The sequence below is a fragment of the Molossus molossus genome, unplaced genomic scaffold (genome assembly GCF_014108415.1).
Source record: "Molossus molossus isolate mMolMol1 unplaced genomic scaffold, mMolMol1.p scaffold_m16_p_21, whole genome shotgun sequence".
In the NCBI taxonomy this organism is placed as follows: domain Eukaryota; kingdom Metazoa; phylum Chordata; class Mammalia; order Chiroptera; family Molossidae; genus Molossus; species Molossus molossus.
In genome coordinates this window covers 15,882,660-15,895,581 of record NW_023425357.1, presented here as the reverse complement: position 1 = coordinate 15,895,581, position 12,922 = coordinate 15,882,660, and positions in this window count along the sequence as shown.

Here is a 12,922-nt window from a genome sequence, read left to right as displayed (position 1 = left end):
CGGTAAGCACAACAACCGAGCTTCTAATTGATATTGAACCCCTTAGAGATGTCCTGTGTTATCATTGCTGTAAAGGTGGGGCTGTTGTCTGATCCAAGGGCCAGGAGTAGCCTCAACCTGTCACTCCCTTTCCTACATCCCGGACTGTTATTCCCCTCCCAGCGACAAGCTCTCCCTCTCTCACTCGGTGTCCTATTTTTTCCTCCTTGAGTACTTTTTCAATGACCCGCCTTTCTGTAATATGTATGTTCTTTTCTTTTCTTTTTACTTCCTCTGCATAATCCTTTTCTTTCTATTTCTTTCCTCTACACAATCCTTCTTTAACTTGCATGGACCCGCTGCGACTTTTTTATTCCTTCCCCTGACATTAACCTGAGAGCTTGCTCAATCCACTTGCTGTCTGTACATTCCCCAGTTTTTCTTCTCCTCCCTACTTAGAGCCACACATTCCTGCCTATCCCTCTGCTTTCTTCCTTTCCCTGTGACCCTACTGGACATGTCCTGCCTCTCAGGAGTTCAGCAAGCTTGGTGTGACCTAAGTGGGTAGTCTGGTGCAGCTGGTGTGAGCCTCTGGGACCAACAACCTCCCATCAGGCAGTGTCCGTCATCCACTGATTTCCTTTATGACTTGTTTCTGCTTGGCTAAGTCATTTTCTGACCTAGTGTATCAGGAGAGGCCCCACTGGTTTTAGGTCTGCCTTTTAAGCTTTCTGATCTGCAGCAGTTTTTTGTTTGTTTTTTTTTGCCTCATCAGAGAGCCTGGATTAGAGCTATGAGTCCAGGCCGTTGGGCTGAAGTTCCCCTACTTAGTGACTGAGACAAAATGACACGGTCCAGAGTTACTACTGCTGCCACAGCATACCTGATTTTTTCCTGGACGTAGCTGCTCCCGTCCATGAACAATACTTCATCTGATGATGGCAGTGGGACATCCTTGAAGTCTGGGCAGGCCATCTGCACTATGTCGATTACCTCCAGGCAGTCCAGTAGAGGTTTCTCTGGGTCGTCATCTGGAGGCAGGCTGGCAGGATTGATGGCCAATGTCTTGTGGAACTTGATGTGGAGCTGGCTTGGAGTGGAAGTGGCCAGAAATTGAACAGTCACTGGAGAAGATCACATGTGAGTAGGGGGTATGGGCACTCCAGTATGATCAGAAACAAATGAGTCACAGTAATTTTTTTCCCCCTCAAAGTCTTAGTCTTCTTTGAAGTCCAGGGGTAGGTTAGGGGCCCATTGGCTCGGTCAGGACTGAGTCTGCTGCACCAGTACCTACCAGTAAACTACAAGTTTGTCTCCTATCATCTTGTTATTTTTGGCTCCCAAGAGCTCAGTTGGAAGGAGCCCTGGACCTGTCTGTCATTTTTCTAAGTTAAAGACAGCTTTTTACTTTGTTCCTCTACACCTGACTTTGCTCTTGTCTTTTCTATCCCTAATCGGGACCTAGGCCTGCCATCCTGACACTTCCTCAAGTTTCCCTTCCTAGGGTGATCTTTTTCCGTGGGCCCTGTTTCCCTTAAGGCTGCTATTATTACCTTTGCTAGTCTCTTATCTTGTTTTCCCCCAGGGGTGACACTTTATTATATACCTTTGAGCTATTGAAAACAATTGGGCCTTTAGGCCTAACAGGAGAACACCGTGAAAAGTGTCCAAGGAAGCCCTCCTGCCGGCAGTATTTGGGTCCCACAGCAAGCGGAGAGATGAAAAAATTTCCTCTGACCCCAGGTTTTCAAAAGGAGGCAGGAAAGGAAAGCGTCCTCTGTTACCCGGGGCAGAGTGTTTATTAAATTCTCTCTAAGAGCATTTCACGCCCGCACCCAACTCCCCAAAACTCCCCAAAGTTAACAGCTCTGCAGGAAACCTACATTGTTGTACTCATTGCCGCCAAACCCGTGAGCCATCTGGGCTGGCACCGAAGGAACATGCCCCTTCTGCGGTGGGCCGCTCTCCCCAGGGGACCCTGTGGCCTCTAGGTGAGTGCCTGCATACCTGCCTGCTGTCCCCATTTCTCGGGACAAGGAGCTCTCCGCACCGGACCCCAGTCCCAATGCATGGCGGCGGGGGACAACACTCCATGTGGGACGTACACAGTGGCCCAAAGATGGGACGGCCCCTTCCCGGCCGCTCCCCCTTCTTGGTGCATCTGCTGCAGCCGTTTGTGCTTTGGGGTTTGGGCACACAGAAGAGTTTCACCTCCTCTGAGGGGGGCAGAAGGATGAGGGTCCTGTTCCCACAGATTAACAGGCAAATGATCTAAAATACAGGATTTAAAAACCCTGTGTTGCCCTCAGAATCTTTCCATTTGATAAACTGTGCACTTTGTTGGGGCCTAGAAACCTGTCCTAGTCCTTGTGAATCGGCCACAGAAACATCTGCTCCTGTATCTAAAATACCTTTAAATTTCTTTCTGTTCAAATTTAGCTCTATTCCAGGGCAACCTTGAGTGACTAACTGCACCCAATAGACTCGTCTGTGGAGCCGAACCCTCCCTCTCCCCGCGGTTCCTTTGGTGGCACTTTAGCACTTTCCCAGCCGCCTGATGCGGCAAAGTCACAATCTGTGCCATCCTCGTTTCACGTAAAACTTGTACAATAGTACTCGTGGTTTGGGCCATAACTTTTATTTTCCCCAAATAATCAGAATCAATAACTCCAAGCAACACCTGGAACGCTTTCATAGTGAGACTACTCCCTCCCAAGATTAAACGCACTGTTTCTCGTAGGTAAGCTGTTCAACTGTCTACGTGCCGGCTTCTGAATCACTTAGTACTCTGTCTGCCTGTAGCAATCTAGCTGCAAAATCTTGATGTCTCTTCAGGTCCTGGTCTGATGGATGTAAGATGTAGTGAATTCTCCCCTTTTGTTGGGAGCTCTTTCCAGGCCTTCAAAGCATAAATATTAATCTGCTGATCTGCCTGGAGAGCAAACCCGAGCTGATCTCGAAGAGCCTGATATTTTCCTGCACCCGTGAGCGTTTCCAAAGAAATGGGTACTCCATGCTTTTGATGCCATATGGCCTGCGCACTACTAATCTCCATCCAGTTATTCTTCCACGTCAGATAGTCCCCTGGGGTGAGGCAAACTTTCGCCAATGTTTGCCAAGCACCCGGGACTAAGGCTTCACTAGCAACATTCTAATAAACCGAGCACAGGGAGCTGTGGGCCCATACGTAGTACAAGGAGGTCTGAGATCTTTTAACATCTTACATGGGATGGGCTCATGCAATTTTAATATTTGACCTGGATTGTTTGGGTCAGGCCCCTCTATCACTGGAAATAATAAAAACCCAGTGATATTCTTTCCGGCAGGTCTTGCCTCTCCTGGTCCCATCTGTAAGGGAGCGATGAGCCGAGCCCCTGTGTCCCCTGGGGATGGTAAGAGCTATTTTTGTAAAACTTTTGGTAACATTAAACCCCTCATCTGAATCTTCCTCAGTGAGGTGCCACTGATTTCGCTCTTCCTCTTTCTAGTTCTCTCTTATACTCTGGGAGTAAAGTCTCAGCAGGGGGACTAACCTCTCTCATAGCCTTAGCGGAAGGCAGTGGGGGAGTCTTTAAAGACTCATAGCCTCCCTGGCCGGTTTGGCTCAGCAGTTAGAGCATCGGCCTGTGGTCCAGAGAGACCCGGGTTCGGTTCCCGCTAAGGGCACGTGCCTCGGTTGCGGTTTGTCCCCGGCCCTGGTTGGTTGTGCGGGTGGCGACCACTCGATGTGTCCCTTTCACATCGATGTTTCTCTCTCTCTCTTCCTCTCTCTCCCTCCCACTCTACCTAAACAAAAAATGGAAAAATGTCCTTGGGTGAGGATGATAAAAAAAAAAAAAAAAAAAGACTCATAGCCTTTTTTGGCTTCTGTCACGTCTTTCACTACACCTTGCTTCCCCACTTTATTAGCCCCTGCACAGGATCAAGGCAATGTCCAATTAGGCCCAAAGAGTAAATGTTTGTGCCAGAAGCTGGTTTGGGTCTTTCGCTGTATCTCTGCCTCGCTGGCACCTCCCTACCTTTTCCCAGGTTTTCCTTGGGGCCCAGTTTGGGGCCCACTGCCAGTATGTGTGCCCTGGCCTGGAGGGCATGGCTCTTTAACTATGGGGGTGGGTGGCTCATTAAATTAAGCCATTAATCAATAGAGGGGAATTGGTCTGGATGCCCTGGGTCCCCTGTGATCTGATTCCAAACTGCCTGCACTAACTCAGGGTTAAAGGATCCCGCGTCAGGCCAGCCCACCCCGAATGTGGGTCAATTTAATCACAGAAGGTCCTGAACCGTCCTTTAGATATTTTTGTGCCCTCATCAAATCCTTCCCCGAGAATGTTCACTGTGCAACCCGATGAGGTCTTCTGGGCACGAGGGCTGCCATCCATGGTCAGACTAACCGTAACAATGTGAGGGAGACACAGTAGGGAGGCAGACGAGGACAAAAACAAGGGATGACACACAAGACAGAAACTTCCGCTTTGTCCACCTGGCTGCTCTCCTCACGGAGATTTCAGACACCTCTTGGCATGTGGCAGGTTGGAATAAGCGCCCACCTCGGATCAGGCTGGCTGGTGGGACATCAGAGTGGCCCAAGAACCTGATACCGTCTTTTAGCCGGATGAGGTCGTCACGGAACCGCAGGGCAGGACTCACACAGGCTCCGTAACAAGCGTTGTGGAGCATGGTCCCTCACACACAGTCACACTCACACAGTCACACTCACGCAGCAGAAGTTCCCAGGAGGTGATCAGACTCCCCTTCCGCCCCAGGGGCGGGCCAAGGAAAATTCCTTATCCAAGTGTCTATGCCACTTGGGAGGCGATCAGTCTCCCTTTCTGCCCCAGCGGCAGACCCGAAAGCACCGCAGTCCAGAACCAGAATTTACCAGAATCGAATCCCTCCTAACGTCTTAGGGGGATTCCCGGAGAGGAGAGGCTGTGTCGCGTCCGGCCCTCTCACTGTCACCCAGATAGACCGGTCACCCAGAACTCACCTCCGGGGGCTTTTTACCAGGTCTCCTGAAATCCTTTGGGAATGTCTTGGCATCTCCCAGCTGCTCCTTAGGAACCTAAGTAGGATCTTTGGGGCCTTGGAACATCTCAGGGAGTACCCCCCCCTAAAGAACTGCAGGTGTCCAGTGGCCAGACCAGGAGAGGCTGTCCATCCTAGGTGTCTGTCCCCTGGTGTCCTAAAGCACCAGGGATCCCGCTGGGGCCTCTTAATGTTGTAACGTGTCAGGGAGATAACCAGAGACGCATAGCCGAATTGTAAAGGAGCACTTTATTACACCGGGGTGCTGGGGGTAGCTCCCAAATCCCAGCCCTGAGCTTCCTTTGTTCTTTGCTTATTTAGGAACAAAATACAGAAAAAACTACATTAAAAAAAAAAAAAAGCTACATTTAAAAAAACACACAAAAAACCCTACATTCCTCCTGGCTCCGCTTAATTGGTACTGGGGCTGATACAGACTTCTCCAGAGGAGAAGTGGGGGTTGGTTGCAGAGGTTAGGGCCATCATTAATCTTTTTTTTTATGGTCCCCCCAGGTTTCCCAAGGCCATCATTAACCCCTTATCTTTATGGTTCCTCTGGGTGTCAGTCCCAGGTTTTTTTAGAAAACTGCTCGGGTGTTTATGTGCAGCAATAACTGATCAGAATGGAGTTTGATATTTAAAATAGCCCAGTTCAACATGCGTCCAGGTGATTCTGAGAGTACATTTCTTTCTTCTTTTTTCTTTATTGATATTAGCGAGAGAGGAATGAAGAAGGAGAGAGAGAGAGAAACATCGATGAGAGAGAACATTGATTGGCCGCCTCCTGCATGCCCCCCCCTGGGGATTTGGCCCACAACCTGGGCATGTGCCCTGACTGGGACTCGAACCAGCGACCTCTCAGTGCATGGGTCAACGCTCAACCACTGAGCCACACCGGTCAGGCTGAGAGTACGTTTCTTAAAGCTGGGACAGTAAAGTAAAGGAAGGTCTGAGGATGGGAGAAGCAGGAACATAGCAACAAGAACGAGCCTAGGTGGAGCTGCTGTTTGATTCACTAAGAAGTTAGGCAGCAGAAGGGCCTTCGAGACAGGATCAGAGTTGGCTGGGGTCCTGCTGCCCTGCCCTCTGCTCCCCTGGCTGGAAGTCTCATCAGAACCCTTAGAGCGCAGGAGGAAGGAAGCAGAGATACACGCCTGAGGAAAGAAGTGGGGTAGTGAGCGTGGGCATCCTTTGTCCGAAGGTGTTTCTCTGTTTTCTAAAGGTAGGGATTTTAGAGGGGGTTTCAGGGAGCGGTCTCAACAGAATATTACCAGCTTTCCAGGTGTGTCTGTTGTGGCGCGACAAAGTCAAAGAAAGATCACTAGAGAATTGAAGTCCAAATAAGAGCCGTTTATTAGCCCTGGCCGGTTTGGCTCAGTGGTTAGAGTGTCGGCCCACTGTCCAGAGAGACCCGGGTTCGGTTCCCGCTAGGGGCATGTGCCTTGATTGCAGTTTGTCCCCGGCCCTGATTGGTCGTGCGGGTGGCGGCCGCTCGGTGTGTCCCTTTCACATGGATGTTTCTCTCTCTCTCTCTTCCTCTCTCTCCCTCCCACTCTGTCTGAACAAAAATGGAAGAATGTCCTCGGGTGAGGATGAAAAAAAAAAGAGCCGTTTATTAGCCAGCCAGCATCTGATTCCGAACACCCCTGTGACAGAGTCTTTGGAATCAGCCCCGATATGCTTTATTACATGCCTTTTATACCTTAGAACAAATAGGATCTTCTTGATATAATGTCCAGGGCTACAACAATGCTGTATAGAATTAGTTTGCCTTGCGGATAACAGGAACACCCAGGTGTAAGGCATCTCGCTGAGGAAGAAAGAGAAACGGAGCCGCACAAGCGGGCAAAATTTTGTCGAAGTGTTCCCGGGCGAGGTTGGCTGGTCCATGTGGAGGGGGCCAGGGAAGTCGCTCTGTTATGGCGGCCCAGGAAACTTTGATAGGGGGGTGGGGTTGAGGAACACAGAGGGGAGGTATTTGGTGGTTTCGATTTCTCTTTGGGCTGTCCATTTCCCAGTCATGTGACTCCCCGTTTATGTGGCTCCCTGGTCATGTGACTCCCCGGAGCCCACTGGCCTTACACCAGGTGTTTCAAGTAGTGACAGGCCGCCCAGACACCTAGCCCCAAGCTGCACAAACACAATGCAAGTCTAATTCCTTGAGATTGTGGGGGAGGTCGAGTCTCTGACTCAAGACCTCCAGGCTCCGTGGACTCTGTCAGACACGTAGCCGGCTCCCAGCAATTTCTTGGTTCAGGGAGTATTCCAAAATTCTTTACAAAACAAGTTCAGCTAGAGGGCACCCAGTGACTTTCCCAATCATCAGTTATGGAGGTATAAACAAGTCAGCACAATAATTTACCAATCATGGATTATGGGGTTATGAACATGTCAGCACATGTCCTTTGATACACTGATGAGTCCAAATGAGCATATAGAGGGATCAGGGTCCTTCAAAGAATGTCACCAGAGAGGGCCCAGAACCAAGGCGGGTCTGGGCCGCAGCGCCCGGAATGCGTAACCATTTGCTCCTCCTCGGTGTCCTCGGTTAGGGAAGATAAGATACTGCGGTTTATTAGCTGGCTGTAAACTGCTCAGCCAGGATGAACCATCCGTCTCCGTTTTCCTTATTCCACTTGCCAAGGAATTCTCCTCGCTTCTCACTAACCTGCCTCAAAAAGAAAGGCCAACGTTCAATAGATCAATTTGGAGCAAGGGAAGAGTTATTGACCGCGAAGGCCCAGCTCGAGAAGATAGTGAAACGGGACAACGAATAGGTCTGGGTGGCCTGTCGCCACTTGAACCAATTAAGCAGAGACGAGGTTGAATCGTATATGAGTGTTTATTTCAATATTGCCGGCAGTGTGGGGGAGCAGTGGGTCATCCTGTAAAATCTGCTCCAAACAATCTCAGAAGGCAGGTGGCTTAGACTGGGAGCGATGGGGGAAGGCAGGGGGGCAGAAGGGAATGACAATGGGCAAAATGGTTACAGATGACCAGTTGAGGACTCGGACGGGTTGTCTCCAGGGCTCCAAGGTTGCTAGTCTTTCCGTGATGTTGAGCAGTTTCCCCATGTTCTCAGATAAGGAGAATGGACCGCCTTCCTGAGGGAAACTCCCAGGGCGTACACCTCCCCGCCAGTCAGAATGGGCTTTCTTTAATCAGAACAAAGCAATCATGATTAACAGAGCAAGGATGATTAACATTTCTTATAACTATGGCTAGCACCCCACTGTGATCAGTTCTCTATTATTCTATTATTCTCTCCTGCCTCTTTCATGATTCTTGAATCCATCTTAAGAGGGTCTGGACTCTAGGCATGTTCTCTTGTTAAGGGAAGGGAGAAGGGGCAAAGCCAGGGGTGTGTGCTTGCCATAGACAGTTAGACAGGTGGGTGTCAAAAGGAATCCAGCCCAGCCAGTGTGGCTCAGTGGTTTACCATTGACCCATGCACTGAGAGGTCATGGGTTCGATTCCTGGTCAGGGCACATGCCCAGGTTGTGGGCCCAATCCCCAGTGGGGGGCATGCAGGAGGCGGCCAGTCGATGTTCTTTTTCATCGATATTTCTCTCTTTCTTCCTCCTTCTCTCCCTCCCGCTCTATCTGAAGATAAATGCAAAAATGTCCTCGGGTGAGGATTAAAAAAACAAACAAAAAACATTAAAGCAATGCCCTGGCTGGTTTGGCTCAGCGGACCGATGAATCTCGGGTTCGATTCTGGCCAAGGACACATACCTCGGTTCTGGTTTGTCCCTGGCCCTGGTGGGGTTGTGCGGGAGGCAACCAGTCAATGTGGCTCTATCACATCGATGTTTCTCTCTGTGTGTCTCTCCCTCCCTCCCACTCTATCTGATGATAAATGGAAAAATATCCTTGGGTGAGGAATAAAAATCCAAAACATTAAAGCAAGTGAATTTATTTAAAAAGTAAAGCACGCACATTTATTAAAGGAGCAAGGCAGGCAAACCTACACATCTGGCTCATGAAGCACAGACGGGCTCTCCGCTAACCTAGAGTGAGGGGGTGGGAGGCTTCTGCCTTATAAACCTATACTGTCTATAGGTTTTTAAAAAATTCCTCTGCCAGATATTCTGGTGCAGATGAACCCTAAAAGTCTCCCCTTTTCTTTGTGATGGCCTTCCCAAATTTATGGGAGGTACCTGGCAATTCAATCCCTGACTGCTGGCTATTTTGTTTATGCTCTTCTTCCCCTCCTGCCTGCTGTTCTAACAACTTCAGAATGATTTGCATTAAGTGGTCTCTGATTCCTCCTCCTCCTCCCCTCCCCTGCCCTTCCCCCTCCTCCACTTCATTCTTTTGTGAGAAGAGGTTTTAACCCTTTGTTCTCAAGATAGACCTTACAAGTGACCTACAAAGCTTTTTGGCTTTGTTTACATTTCCTGCCTCAGTTTCCTTATTCTACTTGTCCCAGAGTTTTCCTAGTTTTTCATTGTCTTATAACAGCTCAATGGTTAGACTGTTGGCCGGCACATCAAAGGGTCACAGGTTTGTTCCTGGTCAAGGACACACACCTGGGTTGCAGGTTTGATCCCCGGCCCAGTAGGGGTGTGTGCAGGAGGCAACCAGTCGGTGTGTCTCTCTCACATCGATGTTTCTCTCTCTCTCTCCCCTGCCACTCTATCTGAAGATATTTGCAAAAAATATCCTCGAGTGAGGATTTAAAATAAATAAATAAATAGGGTGGTCAGGGGAGGCCCCATGAGAAGGTGGCATTTGAGCCAGGACTTGAGGGACGTAACAGAATGAGCGCTGGTGACATGTGGGAAAAGGGTTCCGGGCAGAGGCAGAAACCCACCCGGAGTGTTCTAGGAACAGAAAAAGGCTGGAACAGAGAGACAATGGGGCGGGGGGCGCTGAACCTCCCCCAGCTTGCCCGGTCTCCAAGATGGGGTCTCAAACTGTGGTAGGGAGTTAGACAGACAGGAGCAGAGCAAGGACTGTGGGCCAGGTACGGAGGTCACTAGGGTGGAAAGTACCGGGTGCCTAGCACAGGACAATCGTGGGGTGACCTTTCTTCCCTTAGCATGTAGGGTGGTCTGCGCAGTGTGGACCCCCTGGCCTTTCCTGCCTGGAGATGACATCTAGGCCTCAGTTGTGTTTCCGCTTCAGGCCCAGAATAGCAGCACAAGGGACCCCAGGGCTGCCTCAGGACCAGCTGCATTGAATAATGACGCACTGCCTGGGCCCTGACCCTGACCAATCATCGGTGGGTTCCTAGACTCTGAAAGGACACAGCTGGAAAGCTGATGAATATTCTATTAAGATCTTCCCCTGGGACCTCCCCTAAAATCTCCACCCTTAAAACCCTTAGGACAGAGGACCCAGCACACTCTCCCTCTTCGGAGCACACTCAGCACCTCCCCCTCCCCGACTCTCACCCCTCCCCCACTCCCACCCCTACCCCCAGGTGCTCCCACCCCTCCCCGACTCCCACCCCTCCCCCACTCCCACCCCTCCCCCACTCCCACCCCTCCCCCCAGGTGTGGCACCTTTACTGCCCTCATTCCCAAGCTCCAAGGGCCCTTCCTTTACCTCTATAACTTGTTTGCTAAGCCCATTTCTTCTACAAATTACTTCTTCTACCTCTGTGATTTTCCTAATAAATGTTCACTTATGATTTGGGTATTGGCGCTGAATTCTTTCCTAGCCAGAACTCAAGTACTGAGGTCGCTGAACCCAGGTCTAAGGCCTGGTGCTGTTCTGCCGCTCACAACAAAACCAGTAGCCCCAGGCCTGATCCAGCCATTGGGTGTATTTCATATGGTCCTCAAAGTGTTAAAAAAAAAAAATTAAAAGTCAGTTATCAGCATTTGAAAATCAAGAGATAACATCATAAAACCCAACATTTCCATCTTCTCTTGATGTGTGATGACATTAAAGCAGCACAGAGGGCAGCCCGGCTGGTGTGGCTCAGTGGTTGAGCGTCGACTCATGCACCAAGAGGTCGCCGGTTCGATTCCCGGTCAGGACACATGCCCAGGTTGTGGGCCTGATCCCCAGTGGGGGGACATGCAGGAGGCGGCCAGTCGATGTTCTCTCTCATCGATGTTTCTCTCTTTCTCCCTATCCCTTCCTCTCTCTCTAAAAAAATCAATAAAGAAAAAGAACATCATTGAAGAGGGACCGGGACTGAGGGACTGAGGCTGCTCTGCCCCAGGACAGTCTGGAATGTGTAAACCATTTGCTCCTAAGTATCCTGGGTTAGGGAAGATAAAAATTTGTTTTTAGTCCTCACCCGAGGATATTTTTCTGTTTATCATCAGGTAGAGTGGGAGAGAGGGAGAGGGAAGAAGAGAGAGGGAGGGAGAGAAACATTGATGTGAGAGAGACACATTGACTGGTTGCCTCCCACACAACCCGACCAGGGCCAGGGACGAACCACAACCAAGGTACGTGCCCTTGACCAGAATTGAATCCATGACTCATTGGTCCATGGGCCGATGCTCTAACCTCGGAGCCAAACTGGCCAGGGCGGGAAGATAAAATCTTGTGACTCATTAGCTGGCTGTACATTGCTCCAACTGTTTGGCTTTGTTTAGTTATTTTGTCTATTTCTCTTATTCCACTTGTCAAGGAATTTCCCAGCTTCTTACTATCCTGCCTCAATATGACTAAAGTCAGATTGGCCTGGAAGATTCACTCAACAAGAGATCCCATCCCCAGTAGGGTGCCTGGGGCTGCACACACCCCCGCACACCCTCCCCAGGGCCCCAGGGTGCACACCTTCACCCATCCGCAGGGAGGTGTCTCGTCCTACCCCTCACAGCCATAAGCCCCGGCCCTGGCACACTCACTCTTGGATGTGGCACGTTCCAGTCCGGCCCTGGGAGGAAGCTATGGTTGGCCTGAGCTGGGTAGAAGCATCATAACGCCTAGATATCCGAAATCAAAAGCACTGTGACTAAAGATTCAGGAAATGAAGTTGGCAGAAGTCTCTAGTTGGTGGACTTCCCAGGCTAAAACCTCAGAGGGGCTCTGTTTGACCTGCATAGTTAAAAAAAAAACCACCTGATCTAACTTTTAATATTAGAAATTCCACATAAAGATTCAGGTTTCTGATACCTACTGAAAATAGAGTAGCATCAGCTGGAACATGTACAGGCTGCCCTTTTATTTTTAAAAAGTTAAACTGTTTTTTCAAGGTGGTACATTTTCAGAATATATGATAAGTGAGTGTCTCTTCCACTCCATCCTGCAGCCTCCCAATCCCCCTCCCCAGAAGAAACAATACTTTATTCATATACAAGAATATGCATATAAATTATTTTCCCCTTAACAAATGGTGGCATACTTCGATACATCTTGCTTTTCTCCCTTAGCAAGCTACCTGGGAAGTACTTCTTCATCTGTCCATGTGAGCTTGCTCCGGTCATTTTGGTGGCTGTCCTTCAGACAGGACAATAGGTCTCCTGTTTGCCGAGTTGCCACCTTAGCATCTCACACCTGTCCTGCTGCACTGGCCCCTTCGGCACCTGGGTTTGCAGACTCTGGCAGAGGTGAAGGACAGGGCACAGCGCACTCAGCCCCTCTCTCAGATGCCTGTAGTTCCCAGACTACCCAGCAGAGGGAGATACCACCCCACTCCCAAGACCACCGAAGGGGTCTTCCCAGGGACATTAGGATCTTGAACTGTCTGAGCAAGAGATGTATCTGCCCAGACACAAAGACCCCTTAGCTGGACTGGGGTCCCCCTCAGGCCTTCCCTTCCTCTGTTTTATCTCCACCCACCCCAGATTTCCTGCTTTGACTGAGCTCCACCCTCCCGGAGTGCCCCCTCCACCTTATGTAGGGACTGGCCCCTCCTGAATGGGCGTGGGGGGAGACCTTGTCCTTGTCGAGGGCCTGGGATTGAGGAATTGCCTGAGGGAAGCACATAAAGAAAGCATGTAGCTGGGTG